Source organism: Hyperolius riggenbachi, chromosome 6, assembly GCF_040937935.1.
Source record: "Hyperolius riggenbachi isolate aHypRig1 chromosome 6, aHypRig1.pri, whole genome shotgun sequence".
Classification (NCBI taxonomy): Eukaryota; Metazoa; Chordata; class Amphibia; order Anura; family Hyperoliidae; genus Hyperolius; species Hyperolius riggenbachi.
In genome coordinates, this window is record NC_090651.1 from 223,544,169 (window position 1) to 223,565,964 (window position 21,796).

The following is a 21,796-nucleotide window of genomic DNA, read 5'->3' on the forward strand; positions in this document are numbered from 1 at the left end:
GGACCACAGTCTTTTCGCCCCTTAACCACTTAAGCCCACAGGGTAGAATTTTTTTTTTTGCATCTGAGCAACTTTCACCTCCCATTCATTTGCCAATAACTTTATCACTACTCATCACAATGAATGGATCTATATCTTGTTTTTTCTGCCACCAATTAGGCTTTCTGTGGGTGATACATTTTGCTAAGAGCCACTTTAAATGCATTTTAACAGGAAGAATAAGAAAGAAATGGAAAAAAAATTATTATTTCTCAGCTTTTGGCCATTATAGTTTGAAATTCATATATGCTATCATAATTAAAACCCATGTACTTTATTTGCCAATTTGTCCCGCTTATTACACCATTTAAATTATTACCTATCACAATGTATGGCGCCGATATATTATTTGGAAATAAAGGTGCATTTTTTTCAATTTGCGTCCATTACTATTTACAAGCCCATAATTTTAAAAATATATATTAATATACTCCTTTGACATGCATATTTAAAAAGTTCAGACCCTTAGGTAACGAGTTATGTTTTGTTTTTTTTGTTTTTTTTTTTAACTGTAATTTTTCTTTTTTTTTTTTAATTAAAAATTGTGTGTGGGTAATTTTTGGTGTGGGAGGTAAACAGGTAATTTTTATTATAATAAAGTGTATCTGTGTAATGTAAAAATGTATGTGGTGTAATTTTACTATTTGGCCACAAGATGGCCAGTCAAAAAGTCCTGGGAGCGATCGATCTCGCTCCCAGGAAGAAGAATGAACACGGGGAACTTTTTGAAGTCAGAAAAGCCGCAGCATCTGAGGAGACGCTGTCGGCTTTTCTCCGGGGGGGGGGGGGGTACAATCAGTGAAAGGGATCTGTAATCCCTTTCATTGATCGCTGGGCTAACGGCCAGTAGTGAGAGCGCGCACAGGGGGGCCCGCGGGAGCGCGCGCGATCCGCGGGAGTGCGCGCAGCCTAACTGGACGAGACTTCTCGTCCAGTTAGGCTTAAGTGGTTAAGGACCAGAGCCTTTTTTTCCATTCACACCACTGCAGCTTTCACGGTTTATTGCTCGGTCATACAACCTACCACCTAAATGAATTTTACCTCCTTTTCTTGTCACTAATACAGCTTTCTTTTGGTGCTATTTGATTGCTGCTGCGAGTTTTAGTTTTTATAATATATTCATCAAAAAAGACATGAATTTTGTCAAAAAAATGACTTTTTTAACTTCCTGTGCTGACATTTTTCAAATAAAGTAAAATTTCCTATACATTTGAGCGCGAAAGTTATTCTGCTACGTCTTTGATAAAAAAAAAACATTCAGTGTATATTTATTGGATTGGGTAAAAGTTATAGCGTTTACAAACTATGGTGCCAAAAGTGAATTTTCCCATTTTGAAGCATCTCTGACTTTTCTGAGCACCTGTCATGTTTCATGAGGTGCTAAAATTCCAGGATAGTATAAATACCCCCCAAATGACCCCATTTTGGAAAGAAGACATCCCAAAGTATTCAGTGAGAGGAATGGTGAGTTCATAGAAGATTTTATTTTTTGTCACAAGTTAGCGGAAAATGACACTTTGTGACAAAAAAAAAAAAAAAAAAAGTTTTCCATTTCTTCTAACTTGCGACAAAAAAAATGAAATCTGCCACGGACTAACTATGCTCCTCTCTGAATACCTTGAAGTGTCTACTTTCCAAAATGGGGTCATTTGTGGGGTGTGTTCACTGTCCTGGCATTTTGGGGGGTGCCTAATTGTAAGCACCCCTGTAAAGCCTAAAGATGCTCATTGGACTTTGGGCCCCTTAGCGCAGTTAGGCTGCAAAAAAGTGCCACACATGTGGTATTGCTGTACTCAGGAGAAGTAGTATAATGTGTTTTGGGGTGTATTTTTACACATACCCATGCTGGTTGGGAGAAATATCTCCGTAAATGACAATTTTTCGATTTTTTTTTTTTACACACAATTGTCTATTTACAGAGATATTTCTCCCACTCAGCATGGGTATGTGTAAAAATACACCGCAAAACACATTATACTACTTCTCCTGAGTACGGCAATACCACATGTGTGGCACTTTTTTGCACCCTAACTGCGCTAAGGGGCCCAAAGTCCAATGAGTACCTTTAGGATTTCACAAGTCATTTTGCGACATTTGCTTTCAAAACTACTCCTCACAGTCTAGGGCTCCTAAAATGCCAGGGCAGTATAGGAACCCCACAAATGACCCAATTTTAGAAAGAAGACACCCCAAGGTATTCCTTTAGGAGTATGGTGAGTTCATAGAAGATTTTTTTTTTTGGTCACAAGTTAGCGGAAATTGATTTTAATTGTTTTTTTTCACAAAGTGTCATTTTCCGCTAACTTGTGACAAAAAATAAAATCTTCTATGAACTCACCATACTCCTAACGGAATACCTTGGGGTGTCTTCTTTCTATAATGGGGTCATTTGTGAGGTTCCTATACTGCCCTGGCACTTTAGGGGACACTTTGTGAAAAAAACAATAAAAATCAATTTCCGCTAACTTTTGACAAAAAATTAAATCTTCTATGAACTCGTCATACACCTAACAGAATACCTTGGGGTGTCTTTTTTCTAAAATGGGGTCACTATACTGCCCTGGCATTTTACGTGCCCAAAACCGTGAGTAGTGTGGAAACCAAATTTCTCAAAATGACTGTTCAGGGGTGTAAGCATCTGCAAATTTTGATGACAGGTGGTCTATGAGGAGGCAAATTTTGTGGAACCGGTCATAAGCAGGGTGGCCTCTTAGATGAAAGGTTGTATTGGGCCTGATCTGATGGATAGGAGTGCTGGGGGGGCCCGAAGGTGATTGATGGGTGTCTCAGGGGGTGGTTAGAGGGGAAAATAGATGCAATCAATGCACTGGGGAGGTGATCGGAAGGGGGTCTGAGGGGGATCTGAGGGTCTGGCCGAGTGATCAGGAGCCCACACGGGGCAAATTAGGGCCTGATCTGATGGGTAGGTGTGCTAGGGGGTGACAGGAGGTGATTGATGGGTGTCTCAAGGTGTAATTAGAGGGGGGAAATAGATGCAAGCAATGCACTGGCAAGGTGATCAGGGCTGGGGTCTGAGGGCGTTCTGAGGGTGTGGGCGGGTGATTGGGTGCCCTAGGGGCAGATAGGGGTCTAATCTGATGGGTATCAGTGACGGGCTGATTGATGGGTGATTGATGGGTGATCAGTGGGTGATTAGATGGCAGAACAGATGTAAACAATGCACTTTAGAGGTGATCTGAGGGTAGGTCTGGGGCAATCTGATGGTGTGGGAGGGTGATCAGATGCCCGTAAGAGGCAGGTTAGGGTCTGATCTGATAAGTGGCAGTGACAGGTGGTGATTGACGGGTGATTGACAGGTGATTACAGGGGAGAATAGATGTATACAGTACACAGGGGGGGGAGGTCTGGGGGGGGGGTCTGCGGTCGTTCTGAGGGTGTGGGTGGGTGATTGGGTGCCCTAGGGGCAGATAAGGGTCTAATCTGATGGGTAGCAGTGACAGGGGGTGATTGATGGGTAATTAGTGGGTGTTTAGAGGAGAGAACACTGCACTTGGGAGGTGATCTGATGTCGGATCTGCGGGCGATCTATTGGTGTGGGTGGGTGATCAGATTGCCCGCAAGGGGCAGGTTAGGGGCTGATTGATGGGTGGCAGTGACAGGGGGTGATTGACAGGTGATCAGTGGGTTATTACAGGGGGGATAGAGGCATACAGTACACAGGGGGGGGGGGGGGTCTGGGGAGAATCTGAGGGGTGGTGGTTGATCAGGAGGGAGCAGAGGGCAGTTTAGGGTTAAAAAAAAAATAGCGTTGACAGATAGTGACAGGGAGGGATTGATGGGTGATTAGGGGGGTGACTGGGTGAAAACAGTGGTCTGGGGGGTGGGCAGGGGGGGTCTGAGAGGTGCTGTGGGCGATCAGGGGGCAGGGAAATCAGTGTGCTTGGGTGCAGACTAGGGTGGCTGCAGCCTGCCCTGGTGGTCCCTCGGACACTGGGACCACCAGGGCAGGAGGCAGCCTGTATAATAGGCTTTGTATACATTCCAAAGCCTATTATACATATTTGCGTGCGGCGATCCGGGTGCTAGTAACCCGCCGGCGCTTCCGAACGGCCGGCGGGTTACAGCGCGAGGGGGCGGAGCCAGTCGCTGGCAGCTGATCGCGTCACATATGACGCGATTGCCGCATAACCACGCCCACCGCCGCCGATGGGCGTATTGCGGTCGTTTGGGCCCAGCCCTTGCCGCCAGCTTAAGGCGGTCGGCAAGTGGTTAAATCTACCAATCATAACCTATCTCCAAAAAGTGGTTGATTTATTACTGTTCAGTAAGGCTGATGTTATGTTATGTGACTAAACTGTGCCGACATAGCTCCCGACTATCTCTGTTTGGGAAGGATAATGCCTAAGGGCTAGTTCCCTGTGCTCAGATGCATTGCAGAATAATTCCTCATGTCAACTCACTGCCCATACAATTCTAGGGGCCTGTTCACAGCACTGCGTTGTAACGAATTGCGTTATTCTAACTTATCTGCATGCAGGCTTCTTATTAACCACTTCTCTAGCACAGGTTTTTTCCCCTTCAAAAGCTCCTCCGATTCATTCAGTAATAACTTTAGTGCTAATTATCACATTGAAATGATCGATATATTATTTTTTTGCGGGACAAAGTAGGCTTTCTTTGGGCAGTACTTTATGCTAACAATTATATTATTTTATATGCATTTGAAAAGGAACAAAGAACAAAAATGAAAAAACAAAATCACCATTACTCAGATTTCAGCCATTGTAGTTTAAAAATAAAATGTGCTATTGTAGATAAAACAGACATTTTATTTGCCCATTAGTCTTGGTTATTACAATGTTTAAATTGTGTTCCTAGTACAATGTATGGCAATAATATTTTATTTTGGGTTAGGGGTGAAGGAGATAAAAAATAATGAAAATGTACCTAATTTTTCGATGGTTAATGTATAATGGTGTATTTGGAAGTAGTTTTACTTTTTGGCCACAAGATGGAGCTATACTAACTCCGTTTTCTAAAAATAGAAATCAGAATCTAGTGTTTCCATGTGTTTGCAGCTGTTTATAAGCAGGGACGTAGAAAAGCGTGGCAGAAGTTGCTAAGTGGTTTTAAAGAGACACTGAAGCGAGACTAAATCTCGCTTCAGCTCTCATATATAGCAGGGGCATGTGTGCCCCTGCTAAAACGCCGCTATCCCGCGGCTGCACGAGGGTCCCTGACCCCCCCAACCCACCCCTGCAAACCTTGGTCGCAAGTTGGTCGTAGATTTTTGCTTCCTGGAGGCAAGGGCTAATGGCTGCAGCCCTGCCTCCCAGCGCGTCTATCAGACGCGCATCGCCGCCTCTCCCCCGCCCCTCTCAGTGAAGGAATACTGAGAGGGGCGGGGAGAGGCGGAGATACGCGCTGACAGACGCGCGTGGGGCAGGGCTGCGGCGGTTAGCCCTGCCCCAATGCGGAAGCGCTCCCCCGCATTACGGAGTGGATTTGGGGGGACAGGGACCCCCGTTCAGCCGCGGGATAGCGGCGTTGCCCCTGCTATATATGAGGTCTGAAGCGAGATCTATTCTCGCTTCAGACTCTCTTTAAAGTCTAGTTCCAGTCTCCATTGCAGTTCACACTCGTAGCATGTGCATTATGCAAGGGACCACTGTGCATCCAGCCTATTTTGGAACCAAATACCTCTGTCCCTCTTTCAGGACTAATGTAAAGATCTCTATAGATATATGTATTTCTCTACTAAAAGTGCTTATGAGACTACCGTGTATACTCGCATATAAGCCGACCCGCATATAAGCCGACCCCCCAACTTTTTCCTGAAAAACCAGGGAAAAATGATTGACCCCCATATAAGCCGGGAGTAGGAAATGCTGGATTGGTGCAGCCCCCCCAGTGTGTCCCAGTATAGCTAGTATAGTGCCCAGTATAGGTAGGTAGTGTCCAGTATAGCTAGTATAGTGCCCAGTATAGCGCCCAGTATGGGTAGGTAGTGCCTCAGTTTAGCTAGTATAGTGCCCAGTTTAGCTAGTATAGTGCCCCAGTATGGCTAGTAAAGTGCCCAGTTTAGCCAGTATAGTGCCCAGTATAGCGCCCAGTATGGGTAGGTAGTGCCTCAGTATAGCTAGTATAGTGCCCAGTTTAGCTAGTATAGTGCCCAGTTTAGCTAGTATAGTGCCCCAGTATGGCTAGTAAAGTGCCCAGTTTAGCTAGTATAGTGCCCAGTTTAGCTAGTATAGTGCCCAGTTTAGCTAGTATAGTGCCCAGTTTAGCTGGTATAGTGCCCAGTTTAGCTAGTATAGTGCCCCAGTATGGCTAGTAAAGTGCCCAGTTTAGCCAGAATAGTGCCCAGTTTAGCCAGTATAGTGCCCAGTTTAGTCAGTATAGTGCCCCAGTATGGCTAGTAAAGTGCCCAGTTTAGCCAGTATAGTGCCCAGTTTAGCTAGTATAGTGCCCAGTTTAGCTAGTATAGTGCCCAGTTTAGCTAGTATAGTGCCCCAGTATGGCTAGTAAAGTGCCCAGTTTAGCCAGAATAGTGCCCCAGTATGGCTAGTAAAGTGCCCAGTTTAGCCAGTATAGTGCCCAGTTTAGCCAGTATAGTGCCCAGCATAGGTAGGTAGTGCTTCCCCCTCCCCCCGCGGCCGCCGCTGCTATTACCTGCTTAGGCAGCGGCCGCTTCCTAATCCGCGTTCCCCTTCTGTTTCAGAGTCTATCACAGCAGCGCGCCCGGCGCTGCTGCTGTGACGATGCAGAGTGCAGGAAAGAGCGCGGCTCCCTATAGCGGCGATCTGTATCGCTGTTACCAGGGGAACCGCTCTTTCCTGCCCCCTGCATCGTCACAGCAGCAGCGCCGGGCGCGCTGCTGTGATAGACTCTGAAACAGAAGGGGAACGCGGATTAGGAAGCGGCCGCTGCCTAAGCAGGTAATAGCAGCGGCGGCCGTGGGGGGAGCGGGGAGTGGGGGAGCGGGGCGCGGACCACCCACCACCCACCACTAGACCACCAGGGAAGACTCGCATACAAGCCGACCCCCCAACTTTTGACCCCCTTTTTGGGGGTCAAAAATTCAGCTTGTATGCGAGTATATACGGTACATTTTATTTGGATCCTCTAAATTCATGTATAGCTTATTTTATGTATTTTACTTATAAATTATTCATCGTATGCGTGACTAAGTGCGTGCCTAAAGGTGTTGAGTGCATGGCTAAAGGTGTCCCTCTATCAGATCGCACTCCCCACATCTAAAATGTGCTCCCCCAGGCCGTTTAAAGTTTTGCCAGTGGAGCATAGGCTCAGTTGTCCGCTGAAGTACCCCTTCTGTGTCTTGTGTCTGCTGTCCATCGCCGTGGGGGTGCCTGTGTCCCATGACCCGACAGCAACTACGTGGTCACATAACACACATAATACCAAGTCATAGCATACAGGCACAACAACAGTGATGGAGAGAGAACACAGAAGGAGCATGCCAGCAGACAAGTGAGCTTACTGTATGCTCCACTGCCAACAATGTGCATGGCCCGGGGAGAAAGCACATTACATGGAGAGACCTGGGGGCACTGCAGGCTACACAGATTTTAAAGGATACCCGAAGTGACATGATGAGATGGGTATGTACAGTGCCACTGCCTAGCACACAAATAACTATGCTCTGTTCCTTTTTTTCTTTCTCTGCCTGAAAGAGTTAAATATCAGGTATGTAAGTGGCTGACTCAGTCCCGACTCAGACCATCACTGATAAGAAATTCCCCTTTTTATCTCTTTCCTGCTCTCAGAAGCCATTTTCTGCTAGGAAAGTGTCATATAGTTGGAATTTCTTATCAGTGAGGGCTACACTGTAGTCACTTCCTGTCTGAGTCAGGACTGAGTCAGCCACTTACATACCTGATATTTAACTCTTTCAGGCAGAGAAAGAAAGAAAGGAACACAGCCTAGTTATTTGTGTGCTAGGCACTGTACATACACATGTCTATCTCATCATGTCACATGTCACTTCGGGTATCCTTTAAATACATTTTATACTGAAAGCAAGGGCCGGTTCTGGACTTTTTGCTGCCTGAGGCAAACTTGTGAGGATGCACCGCCCCGCCAACCCATTCCTCAGTCAGGGCAGCAGTGCCATCTCCTCCCTTCTGCTGTACAAGTCAAATGAAACGCTGCCGCTCTCCTGCCCCCCCCCCCCTCACTCACTCACTGTCAGACTCCTCACACAGCTCAACAAGCTGCTTTTCCCCAATGATGACCTCTTCACCCCGCTCGCTCTCCTCTTGCTTCTTCTCCTACTCTGGCTCCATGCTGTGAGTGTAAACACAATACAAACATGCTGCCCCTGTAATCTCTGCGCCTGATGCAAGTGTTTCACCTTGCATCACGAGAGGAATGGCTCTGCTGAAAGCTATTGAAAATCTGTGAGCAGTGTGTGGTAGTAATAGATCCCTCTCTGATCAGATTTCGATCAGAGAGGGAACTATCTGATGGTCAATCTGTTGAACTATCTGATGATCTGGTGGCCATCTATAAGTGGATTGCCATCTTAAACCCTAGAATATTATTTCTATTTTTTATTTCTTTTGTATTTACATAGAGTTGATATCTTAGTCGGCTCTTTACACAGTATATAGTATAGTCTTGTCACTAGCTGTCCCCGAGGGTCTCTGAATGTAATCCTAGCCATACCCATATGTCCATCATAGTCTAAGGCCAGGGAACCACCAGGAATCTCCAGCACTGTGAAATAGTGCAAGCACCGTGTGTATCAATTCGTAGGAGTTTTGCAATTGCGATTTGCGGCATTTTGAAGTACTGTACAGTATACACACTCACCAATTGTCCCTTTGAGTGTATTTCGTCCAAAGATCTGCCCCCAGCAGAAGAGGTCATAGGTGCTTCTCTAGCACTAATGAGAGAAGAACCTGTAAACTCTTCCGCTAAGGGGCGGGGCTATGGATGGAAGCCGGGCATCAAGACACCAGGTGACTATATTAAACTTTATTTATAAAAAAAAAAAATTCTGCCCCCAAATCAATGCAAAATTGCTTTGAAAAGCGTTTTAAAAGTCAATTTGCTTGTATGCTTTGCATCGGAGCTCAATCGGACCAAAAATGCTGCATGTCCGGAGATTGCAATTAGCCCTTATCGCAATCACATTAGTGGGTTTCCTACCATTGAGATACATTGTCAAAGTGATTTTTGGGGGGGAAATCACCGGTGATTGTTGGTGATCTAAAAACACGGCCAAAATCGCTCTTATGGGTCCCAGCCCTAGGATCAATTGCGGAGGAAGCAAATTATCTACAGTGGCTTGCAAAAGTATTCGGCCCCCTTGAAATTTTCCACATTTTGTCACATAACTGCCACAAACATGAATCAATTTTATTGGAAATCCACATGAAAGATTATTACAAAGTGGTGTACACGTGAGAAGTGGAACGAAAATCATACAAGATTCCAAACATTTTTTTTTACAAATAAATAACTTCAAAGTGGGGTGTGCGTAATTATTTGGCCCCTTTTAGTCTGAGTGCAGTCAGTTCCACATAGACATTGCATGATGAGTGCTAATGACTAAACAGAGTGCACCTGTGTGTAATCTAATGTCAGTACAAATACAGCTGCTCTGTGACGGCCTCAGAGGTTGTCTAAGAGAATATTGGGAGCAGCAACACAATGAGGTCCAAAGAACACACCAGACAGGTCAGGGATAAAGTTATTGAGAAATTTAAATCAGGCTTAGGCTACAAAAAGGTTTCCAAAGCCTTGAACATCCCACGGAGCACTGTGAAGCCATCATTCAGAAATGGAAGGGGTATGGCACAACTGTAAACCTACCAAGACAAGGCCGTCCACCTAAATTTACATGCCGAACAAGGAGAGCGCTGATCAGAAATGCAGTCAAGAGGCCCATGGTGACTTAGGACGAGCTACAGAGATCTACAGCTCAGGTGGGGGAATCTGTCCATAGGACAACTATTAGTCGTGCCCTGCACAAAGTTGGCCTTTATAGAAGAGTGGCAAGAAGAAAGCCATTGTTAACAGAAAAGCATAAGAAGTCCCGTTTGCAGTTTGCCACAAGCCATGTGGGGGACACAGCAAACATGTGGACGAAGGTGCTCTGGTCAGATGAGACCAAAATGGAATGTTTTGGCCAAAATGCAAAACACTATGTGTGACGGAAAATGAACACTTCACATCTCTCTGAGCACACCATCCCCACTGTGAAATATGGTGGTGGCAGCATCATGCTCTGGGGGTGCTTCTCTTCAGCAGGGACAGGGAAGCTGGTCAGAGTTGATAGGAAGATGGATGGAGCCATATACAGGGCAATCTTGGAAGAAAACCTCTTGGAGTCTGCAAAAGACTTGAGACTGGGGTGGAGGTTCACCTTCCAGCAAGACAACAACCCAAAACATAAATCCAGGGCAACAATGGAATGGTTTAAAACAAAACATATCCATGTGTTAGAAAGTCCAGATCTAAATCTAATCGAGAATCTGTGGCAAGATCTGAAAACTGCTGTTCACAAACGCTGAACATCTAATCTGACTGAGCTGGAGCTGTATTGCAAAAAATAATGGGCAAGGATTTCAGTCTCTAGATGTGCAAAGCTGGTAGAGACATACCCTAAGACTGGCAGCTGTAGTTGCAGCAAAAGGTGGTTCTACAAAGTATTGACTCAGGGGGCCGAATAATTATGCACACACCACTTTGCAGTTATTTATTTGTAGAAAATGTTTTGGAATCATGTATGATTTTTTGTTCCACTTCTCGCGTGTACACCACTTTGTATTGGTCTTTCACATGGTATTCCAATAACATTGATTCATGTTTGTGGCAGTAATGTGACAAAATGTGGAAAACTTCAAGGGGGCCGAATGCTTTTGCAAGCCACTGTATATAATATATATATATAAAACCCACACAAACACTGGAAGAACATACAAACTCTGCACAGATAGTGTTTTGGCCCAGCTACGATCTGGCAAGTATCGCGGGAGGCAGCAGGGCCCTTCCAAAAATACCTACTGTCAGGATAGAGCAGCTGAACATCATGGTGCTGAAAACTAGTTTAAAGTATCCGCAACCCATACTCTTTCAAAATTTTAAAATAAACCTTCAGAGGAGGATCAGAAAAGTGTAAGAGGGACTTTTATAGGTGGCATCTGCAGCCTTATTACATCTGCTCTAATTTCTGGAGCTAATAACAGTGTAGACCTGCAGTGTTCACTGTAGATAAACTCTGATTATGTAGCTTTTCACTACATGTTCTAATTCCATAAGCTGGGTTTACTTCAACACATCTGAATAATCTTTTTAAGGACCAGTCACATCAGCAATATTAAACTGAACCTTTGGTGAATGATGAATGATTGTTACTGTTTGTTAGATTGTGACAATGAAAGCAGTTGCTAGATAGAGATGGTATGTTACTTGTGATTATGTATTTATATGCTGTTCTACTAACATCTTACAAAGCACTTTACAAAATCCATAGTCATGTCACTTGAGATGGCCATATACTTCTAGATTGCCACCCAATGTGGCAAATCGATTGATTTATCTCTGAAAGAAATTGATTTTGAAAATGAACAATTCCTACCACACACAGCACGTACATTTTCAATAGATACCTGCAGGGAATCCATGGAAAAATTGATTGAACTGCATCATTACACTGTTTGATGCAGTACAGCGTTATTGCCTATCGATCGACTACCGCTCCTGCCTTGCCCCACCCTGAATGGCCTAGACCTTCCGTCTTGTCCAAACATTGCTTTTGATCATTTTTTTTCTTTTTTGGTAAAAATGTACTCAGACATTTTTTAGGGGAATCTATTCTTTGCAGATAAACCAGAAACTGAATTGAAAAGTCAAAGGGTGTATAGAACTCATAACTGGCCCTCATAGAAGCGCCACTACAGACCAAAAAATGCATGCAGGAGTACACTGTGAAAAATCATTCAGGGCGAGTTCACAGTGCACAGCTGTGTTGCAGAATACTTCTGCATGTGAACTCACTGCCCATACAATTCTTTGGGGCTGTTCACAGTACTGCGTTGTAATCGATTGAGTTATGCAGGCTTTGTATTAGGCTAGGTTCACAGTGGTCAGTTGCATAATGCATGAAAAAGTGTTTTCTGCAAGACTGCAAGATGTTGAGGACGCTGTGTGACCCTGGTGTCATCAACGCCGATCAACGGGGGACATGTGATCGCCGAGGGAGAAGCAAAATCCGCCAAGGGACATGGAAGAAGACACTGGGGAAGCTATCAGAGGTACGCGACGAGGGATCAGCATGCCAATGGTGAGTATAAGACCCAGATGTATAGGTAGCAAGATGTGCAGCCAGGTATAATTAGCCAGATGTATAGTTAGCCAGATGTATAGTTAGCCAGATGTGCAGCCAGGTATAGTTAGCCAGGTATAGTTAGCCAGATGTACAGTTAGCCAGATGTGCAGCCAGGTATAGTTAGCCAGGTATATAGTGAGCCAGGTGTTTAGCCAGGTATATAGTAAGCCAGGTGTGTAGCCAGGTATATAGTGAGCCAGGTGTGTAGCCCCCTCCCGATCCTCCCCCCTCCCCCTCCCCCTCCTAGAACGCTGTGGGTAGCTATCTGTGCTACCCACAGCGTGCAGAACAAGCATCCAGCCACCCTAGGGGATCCCTGGGCAGTCAGCAGGGCAGAGAATGTGTGGGGGTTCCCCCTTGTATGTGGAGGCTGTGCTGGCGGGGGATCCCCTCTCTGTGCGGGCGGGGGGAACCCCTTTCTATGGTGGCTGTGCGGGCAGGGGATCCCCTCTCTGTGTAGGTTTACCTGCCAGATAGATTTACCTACAACATGGAAAAAAGCTAACAGAAGAATCTAACACAACATTTTATGGTGTGTACCTAGCATCTAATTTGTACAAAAACAATGGATTTGGTTAAAAAAATCATCCGACTGACTCCTCAGTTTATTGAAACCACCGACTCCAGGTACCCGAAATTGCTCCAACTCCGACTCATGGACTCCACAGCCCTGTAAAATCCCCACATTTTGTCTATTTGGCCTGGTTATTATAACATTTAAAATCTGTCCCTAAAACAACATATGTCAACAATATTTTATTTGGAAATAAAGGTATTTTTCAGTTTTGCGTCAGTCACTAATTATAAGCACTTATCTGCAAAAATAACAGTAATATACCCTCATGACATACAGTACAGACCAAAAGTTTCGACACACCTTCTCATTCAAAGAGTTTTCTTTATTTTCATGACTATGAACATTGTAGATTCACACTGAAGGCATCCAAACACTATAAATTAACACATGTGGAAGTATAGTACATAACCAAAAAGTGTGAAACAACTGAAAATGTCATATTCTAGGTTCTTCAAAGCAGCCACCTTTTGCTTTGATTACTGCTTTACTGTTTTTCTTTACTTAGCTGCTTTTTTTTGCCATAATACAAATTCGAACAGTCTATTCAGTAGGACTATCAGTTGTGTATCCACCTGACTTCTCCACAACGCAACTGATGATCCCAACCCCATTTATAAGGCAAGAAATTCCACTTATTACACCTAAGGGCTCATTTCCACTATCGCGAATTCGCATGCGTTTTTCGCATGCAAATTCGCATAGCAATACAAGTGAATGGGACTGTTTCCACTTGTCAGGATTCCTTTGCGTTTTTCTGTGCAGAAAAAATTCGCATGGCAGAGCCATCAGAATTCGCATACCGCATACCGCTATGCGAATCGCATACAATGCATTTAATAGGAAATTCGCATGAGGTTTGGGTATGCGAATTTTCATGCGAATTTTCATGCGAATTCGCACAGAAACAATGGAAAAGCACACCAGCACTGCCATGGTTAAATTCGCATACATCGTCATCCATGCGAATTCGCGTGCGAATACGCATGAAAATTCGCATGGACCCGCATGCGAATTTCGCATCCGCATGCGAATTTTTACTGCGGCGATTCGCACCGCACAAGTGGAAATGCAGCCTTACAGGGCACACCTGTGAAGTGAAAACAATTTCAGGTGTCTACCTCTTGAAACTCATCAAGAGAATGCCAAGAGTGTGCAAAGCAGTAATCAAAGCAAAAGGTGGCTACGTTGAAGAACCTAGAATATGACATTTTCAGTTGTTTCACACTTTTTGGTTATGTACTATACTTCCACATGTGTTAATTCATGGTTTGGATGCCTTCAGTGTGAATCTACAATGTTCATAGTCATGAAAATAAAGAAAACTCTTTGAATGAGAGGGTGTGTCCAAACTTTGTCTGTACTGTACATATTAAAAAAGCCGAGTAACTATTTATGTATTTTTTTTAATTAAAAGAAAAAAATAAATAAATATATATATATATATATATATATATATATATATATATATATATATATATATATATATATATATATATATATATATATATATATACACATACACACACACACACACACATATATATATGGGGGGGGGGGAGTGGTTAATTTTAATAGGGGATTTACGTATCTGTATTCAATTTAATGTGCTAGGTGTAGTTTTCTATTTGTCCATATTATGTCCCCCTCAGTTTAATCTTGTGTAGTGTAAACAGTACATAAAAAATAAGTTTGTGTTTTTACAGTTTAATCCTGTGTAGTGTAAACAGTACATAAAAAATATGTTTGTGTTTTTACTTTCAGTTTCTCTATGACCACCGGCATCTCATTGATGCCGATGATCATTGACCACTGGCATTTTGATCAGTGAATGGGAACACACTGTTCCACCTCTGTCCCTTGTGCCCCCCTTTGACTCCAGTGTCCCCCTCTGTGCCACCTGTCTCCACTGTGTCTCTCTGTGTGCCTCCTAATGTCCCCTTCGTTTTCCCCTGTGCCTCCTTGCATCCCACTTTGTGCTTCTTTGTGTCCTCCTGTGGCTCTTTGTGTCCCCTTTAATGCTTCTTTCGTCTACCCCTTTTGTGCCTCCTCGCATTCCACAGTTCCTCCTAAGTCTCCCCATGTGCCTGTTTGTGTCCTGTGCCCCCTATGTGCCTCCTTGTGTACACCTTCGTGTCTCCTGCCCCCCTGTGCCTAATTCATGTCCCCCAATGCTTCCTTGTGTCCCCTTTCATGCACACTTTGTCCCCCGTGCCTCTTTATGTTCACCTTCGTGTCCCCCTGTGCCTCTTTGTGTTCCCCTTTCTAACTCCTTGTGTCCCCAGCACCTCCTTTGTGTCACCCTGTACCGCCTTGTGTCTTCCTTTGTGTCTCTCTGTGGCTCCTTTGTGCCCCCCTGTGCCTCCTTCATCCCCTGTGCTGCCCTCCCCAAGTATAGGGTAGCTGAAAGCTACTCACCTCCCCAGTGAAGTCTAGCGCTGTCGCAACCTGTCTCTCTGCTCACAGCTTACTCTAGTGTCTGCATTTCCTCCTGCATGACGCATCATTAAACGCGACAAGCAGTAGGTGATGCTGGGCACTAGAATGAGCTGTGAGGCCTGGTGCACACCAAAAAACGCTAGCAGATCCGCAAAATGCTAGCAGATTTTTAAACGCTTTTTTTTATTTTTATGAGGCGTTTTGCTAGCGTTTTGCGGATTGCTGCTGCGGTTTTCAGTATAGTAGATTTCATATATTGTTACAGTAAAGCTGTTACTGAACAGCTTCTGTAACAAAAACGCCTGCAAAACCGCTCTGAAGTGCCGTTTTTCAGAGCGGTTTGCGTTTTTCCTATACTTAACATTGAGGCAGAAACGCATCCGCAATCCAAAAAATGCCTCACCCAGGCATTTTTCGTTTCTGCAAAACGCCTGCCGCTCTGGTGTGCACCACCCCATTGAGATACATTGACCAAGCAGATCCGCAGCCGCAAGCGGATCTGAAAACGCCCAAAAAGCCGCTCGGTGTGCACCAGCCCTGAGTAAAGAAGGTCACCACAGCGCTGGACTCTTACAGAAAGTAAGGGGGCAAAGGGAGCATAAGATGGGGGCGGATAAAAGCACAAGGGCTGTTTCTGCTTACTCAGACGGGTGTGCTGGAGGAGAGTTGTGTTGGCCAATCTAAATGAATGATCTCACAATAGAGCAGTGATGGGATCCACAGAGATGCAAATAATTCCAAGTTGATGCAGGATTATGCAAATTGATTTTTACTTAGGACAGGGTCACACCAAAGGTGCGTACACACATGCGACTATAGTCGTTTGTAACGATCGTTCCCCGATCTTTACCAACGACGATCGTTACAAAAAACGAACCAACGACTATTAAGGCAAACGACGAACGAGGCAAATCGCTACAAAACAAAGTTCTGTCTTGGCGGATTTTTACCACCGACGATCGTTAGCAAAAGTGGCACATCGTTGGAAACGATCGTTCGTACCAGGCTGGACATGCGCATTTCACTTTTTCTCCAAGGAACTTTACAATTTTATGCGCAGGCGCATTAAGTGCTTTTACGTGGTGTAACGTTCGTTCTAACGATGTGATCGTTACATACTTTTTACAACTAACTTTACTTCGGTCGTTCTTTCGTCAATTAAAAGATCGTTCGTCGTTGACAACGAACGATCGTTGTCGCATGTGTGTACGTAGCACAAGTATCGCATGAGTTTTCCCTAGAGAACATAGTGGAAAACTCATGCAATTCTGCTATGTATGACCCTGGCCTTATGCTGGGAATACACGGCTCGATTCTGAGCCATTTAGATGGCTCGATAGATAATCTCCGACACTTCCGATCTCCTGCCCAATCGTTTCACCGCTCTATTCTGCATCGAGGACAATGCAAAAAAGATAAGAAAAACGACCTGAAGATAAAAGAATCGCCTGCGGAATTAAGCGAGGAATTGATCGGGCGGGAGAATCGATTGGCAAAATCGAGCAGTGTATGCCCAGCATTAGGCTTCATTAGATTCGATTTGACATAGTTTTGCAATGGCAAATCGAAATGAATCGTATCCCGATCAGACATTTCAGATTTAATCGGACCGTAAATAGAATCGTAATCGAATCGCACAAAGAAACGTATCGTGTAGATTGGGCATTAGGGTTTGTTCACATTATGAGCATTTTCGTTTTTTTAAGTGCTGGCGATTTTAGAAATCGCTCTAAAAGCGCTTGTGTGATGATCTCCTATGAGTGTTCACATGTGAGCGTTATGATTTTATTAAAATCGCAAAAAGCGCTACATGTACCATTTTCTGAGCGTTTTGGCTCAATGGAAGGTATAGGGAAATCGAAAAGTGCTTTGTATTGCGATTTCCAGAGCGCTTTGATGAATAAATACATTATATTTATTAATTTCCGGGTTAAAGCGTTCACTCCCTGCCTGACGTCAGGAAGTGAAAAAAACAGGGCTGTGGAGTCGGGACAAAAATCCTCCGACTCCTTAGGTTAGCATTCCGCTGACTGACTCCTGGACTCCGACTCCTCTAATTTGCATATTACAATCTTGATCATTGAAAGTATGTAACATAAAATGCATCTCTTAACTGCCAACGCTTAGGAATTTTAAAAGTCAACTGAAGTAAGAGGGATATGGAGGCTGCCATAGTTATTCCCTTTTAAACAATACCAGTTACCTGGCTATGCACTGATCTTCTGCCTCTAATACTTTTAGTCATAGACTTAAGCCTCATTCACATCATACGCGCTTCCGTACACATTTAGAAGCGCGTATGACGTGGTAACATGCAAGAACGGCAGTAGGGTATAGAAAGCCCTTCTGCCGTTCACATCAAATGTGCTGCACAGCAGTACAATGCGCTATGATGCACTTGCGTAATGCTGCATGCATTCAGCCCGCAAGTGCCGAGCTGACCCATTCGCTGTCAATGAATGGGATCAGCAGTGCAGCGGGTAGCAGCGCAGATGGTGTGCGATCGTACACGTTGCAGTCCAATTGCACGGCCATCTGCACTGCATAGATGTGAACGAGGCCTAAAACTAGTCCATGGTAAGAGTACTTGTAGAAGATACAGACAGGAACAAAGAACATCTATCAGGCCCTAGGCAATGTAACTGTGGGTACATGTAAGAGTGATGTGCAGGTGCTCTGCAGGAGAATGAGGGGATTCTTCCTCCATTACACATTCTTCATGTACGATCTGAACCAAGTTTATGGGCGATTGACAACACCTCTGTGTTTAAAGTGCACAACATTCTCAGTGGATTGCCTGCAGCTCTGTGGGGACTGTGGGTACATGTAAGAGTGATGTGCAGGTGCTCTGCAGGAGAATGAGGGGATTCTTCCTCCATTACACATTCTTCATGTACAATCTGAACCAAGTTTATGGGCGATTGACAACACCTCTGTGTTCAAAGTGCACAACATTCTCAGTGGATTGCCTGCAGCTCTGAGGGGAGTGCATATGTAGAGTATAGTACTATTGTGTAACTTAACTACCCTAAGACCACCTCACGCCAATGGTCGTTACCACGGCGGCAGCCCAGGGACCGCCTAACGCCAATTGGCGTCAGGTCCTGTAGCTGGCTTGTGCAGGAGATCGCATGCATCTCCTGCTTCCGTCTCCCAGCGGCGATTGCCGCTGTCTATAAACATAGTACAGCGCTGCGATCTACAGCAGCGCTGTACTGGGGACAGCCGTGTGACACGGATGTCCCCCTGTGGGACACAGGAGTGATCAGCAGTGATAGGCTGAACCCTATCACAGCCAATCGCTGTGATAGGCTGGCCAGGGGAGGGAGGGTGTATGTTAAAAATTAAAAAAAATACGTTTAAATAATAAAATGTAAATACAATAAATATTTATGAAAAAAACAAATAAACGTCTGGGGGGCGATCAGACCCCACCAACTGAAAGCTCTGTTGGTGCTTAGAAAAGGGGGAGGGGGGCGGGGAAATTACGTGTTTGCTGTGTTGTGTGGCCCTGCAGCGAGACACATTTTAATAGAACATTTTATCATATTTTCTATTTTAATTAGTTTAAATTCATTAGGAGTTGGAGTATTTTTTCCCGACTTCGAGTACCCAAAAATTGCTCCAACTCCGACTCCTGGACTCTGACTCCACAGCCCTGGAAAAAACAATCGCTCTGCAAAAGCGCTTATAAAAGCGCTTTTCTAAGCCGAAATCACTCTGAAAGCACTTGTAAAATCGCTTTCAAAATCGCCAGCTATAGCGCTGGCGATTTATAATGTGAACAAGGCCTTATAGTGGCCGGTAATGATCCAATCTTTTTTTTGTCCAATCTTTCCAATCTATGAAGTAGAAGGGTAAACTGAGTGAATATATAGAATGGATACTTTTAGGCCTTGTTCACATCACTCTGCTTTCAAAATCACCCCATAAATCGCCAGCGCTGGCGATTTATAGGGCAATTCTGAAAGCAGAGCGATTTCAGCTTAGAAAATCTTTTTGACGTGATTTTGCAGAGCGATGACGTCAGAAAGTGAACTCTTTAACCCAGAAATGAATAAGTACAATGTATTTACTCATCAAAGCGATTGGGAAATCGCAATACAAAGCACTTTTTCAAGCGTTTTGCAATTTCCCTACACCTTCCATTGAGCCAAAACTCTCACAAAATGGTACATGTAGCGCGTTTGCAATTTTAATAAAATCGAAAAGCTCACATGTGAACACTGTCATAGGAAATCATTGCCAGGAGGCTGCAATAGCAGCATAGGGGGCGATATACAGGCTGGGAACGCGAACAATCACTCGCGTTCCCATGCCTGTCGGCCGGTGACGGCGAAACCGGAAGTCGTCACCGGCGGGTCCAGGAACATCGGACCGGAGCTGCGAGGGCACCGGTCGTCTGCAGGGGACTGAGGGAAGCCCCAGGTGAGTTAATCTCATTTTTTTTTTTGCCTTTAGGTTCACTTTAAGGCGATTTTCAAAATCGCCGGCGCTTTAAAAATAGTGAAAGCGCCCTAGGTGTGAACAAGCCCTTAGAGCGATTTCTAAAATCGCCAGCGCTTAAAAAAACCGAAAACGCTCATAGTGTGAACAAGCCCTTAGGCAGTCCAATATTACATTGGAATGATAAGAATAGACAAAAAAGAACTTCTGGGGCCTTTCACCAAGTATCTAGTATGACATTCCAAATCAAATGTAGAAAGTGTTTGAAACAGGTCTTACTTTCTTTCAAACAAACTTTATATAAACTATAGGATTGCTAGAGACAGTCACTAAGATAGTCATTCTGGCTTGCACACAAAGTTAATGCAAATCGATGCAGCTTGGAATTGGTTCAATCAAATTCTCATACTATCCGGATGCGGTAAAACTGCCCACATATTGCGAGTGACACTACTAAAGATGACTTTCCTATAGCCTTTCAACCTGTAAGGACCAGGATTAGCAGGGGTGACTGAGGCATAAATAACGCAGGGTGAAGCTGAAGTACAATGCACCCTAATCTAGCTATTATCCTGCCTGTTTTCTGATCTATCCCCCTACTGATATTCTATTTTATTTCCTGCGTATTTCGGGCGCCAGCATTACACCGTTCTTACCATGATTTGGCCTTTGGTTGTTACCGGTGCCACTATAGTCATAATTCACATCACAGCCTAAATCCTGAGTGCTGCACAACTGTCTCATCACATAGAATTTTGTATAGAGCTAATCATATTCACCTTTGTTTTATGCCTTACTAATTTCAATACTTGATGTCATTTAACTACCTCGGGACCAGGTGACTATGACCCCTTTAAGACCAGGGCTATCCATGCCCCTTTAAGAACTGGGAGTGTCTCACAGTAATCATTTGGTCAGGAGCCAATTAAATTAGCTCCTGCCCGACATACGTAAATTCTGCTGTCAGCGTGACAGCAGAAAATGCGGGGTGCAGCAACCAGGGCAGGAGCTGCAAGAGGACCGCATGGGGTGGTGAGTGCAATCTACGACCTGGCAGGAATAAGCAGCCACAAACAGGTCGTAGATTTCAATCACAGCCATCCGGAAGTGGTTAATGGAACCATCTCCAATAGTTCACATCCCTTTCTGTTTATCTCCTCAATGACACCCACAGCCTGGGGGTCCACTTGCCAGAGGTCATTTGACAAATGTGGAAATCATGATCACTCCACCCATAACAACAGTGGCCACAACACCTGATCTGGAGGCTGGACTCCTGTTTCTGGAGGGAGGGTAAATATTTAGTGCCCTCTACAGCTCTAGGTCCCAGAGGCTGCTCCCTTATAGTCATCTCTGGTGGATAAAATTAACTTTCCCTGCATATGCAATAAGAACCACCTCTAACAGTGCTGTACCAGTACTAAAAGTCTTATAATAGAAAAAATAAAAAGCTAGTATGGTTGAGGCGACCCAATGAGACAATCCATAAGGAACAGTTCTCCAATCACCGCACCGTCTACAGCTTGAAGCGTCCTAATTGGCCAGATAGTGTGGGTGCATTATTACTACAACCTATCTGAAGCCTAGAAGTTTGACAGGTGCTGACTGTCGCTGGGTCACCTCAAACATACTAGCGCCAAAAAATGTTGTGAATGTTTTCTCATTGAGGACAGGAGTATATTGGTAGTTTTCCATAAGCCGGGCGTATCCACTAGGTGGCATTAATTACTATTCCCCTTCCAGGCCGCCATGGATAGTAGGGAAAGATGTAATTCTGGTGGAGTTTTTATTGCCACCTAGTGGATGCGCCCGGCTAACGGAAAAGTACCAGAGTATTTATTTTACGCATTAGTATAATGATTCATTTGTACTAAAGCAATATATCTAACCCAAAGTATGAGAAGGACATATGGAACTATAATCACCCATATTTAACAATGGCAAGATAATATGAAAGTGAAACTTGAAAATATTATGAG

At 44.4% G+C, this 21,796-nt stretch overlaps 1 protein-coding gene across 5 annotated transcripts in view; it reads right to left on the reverse strand.

Moving 5' to 3' along the window:
• VPS13D (vacuolar protein sorting 13 homolog D) overlaps positions 1-21,796 on the reverse strand; it is a 410,462-nt gene that overhangs the window by 385,270 nt on the left and 3,396 nt on the right. The window lies entirely within an intron of this gene.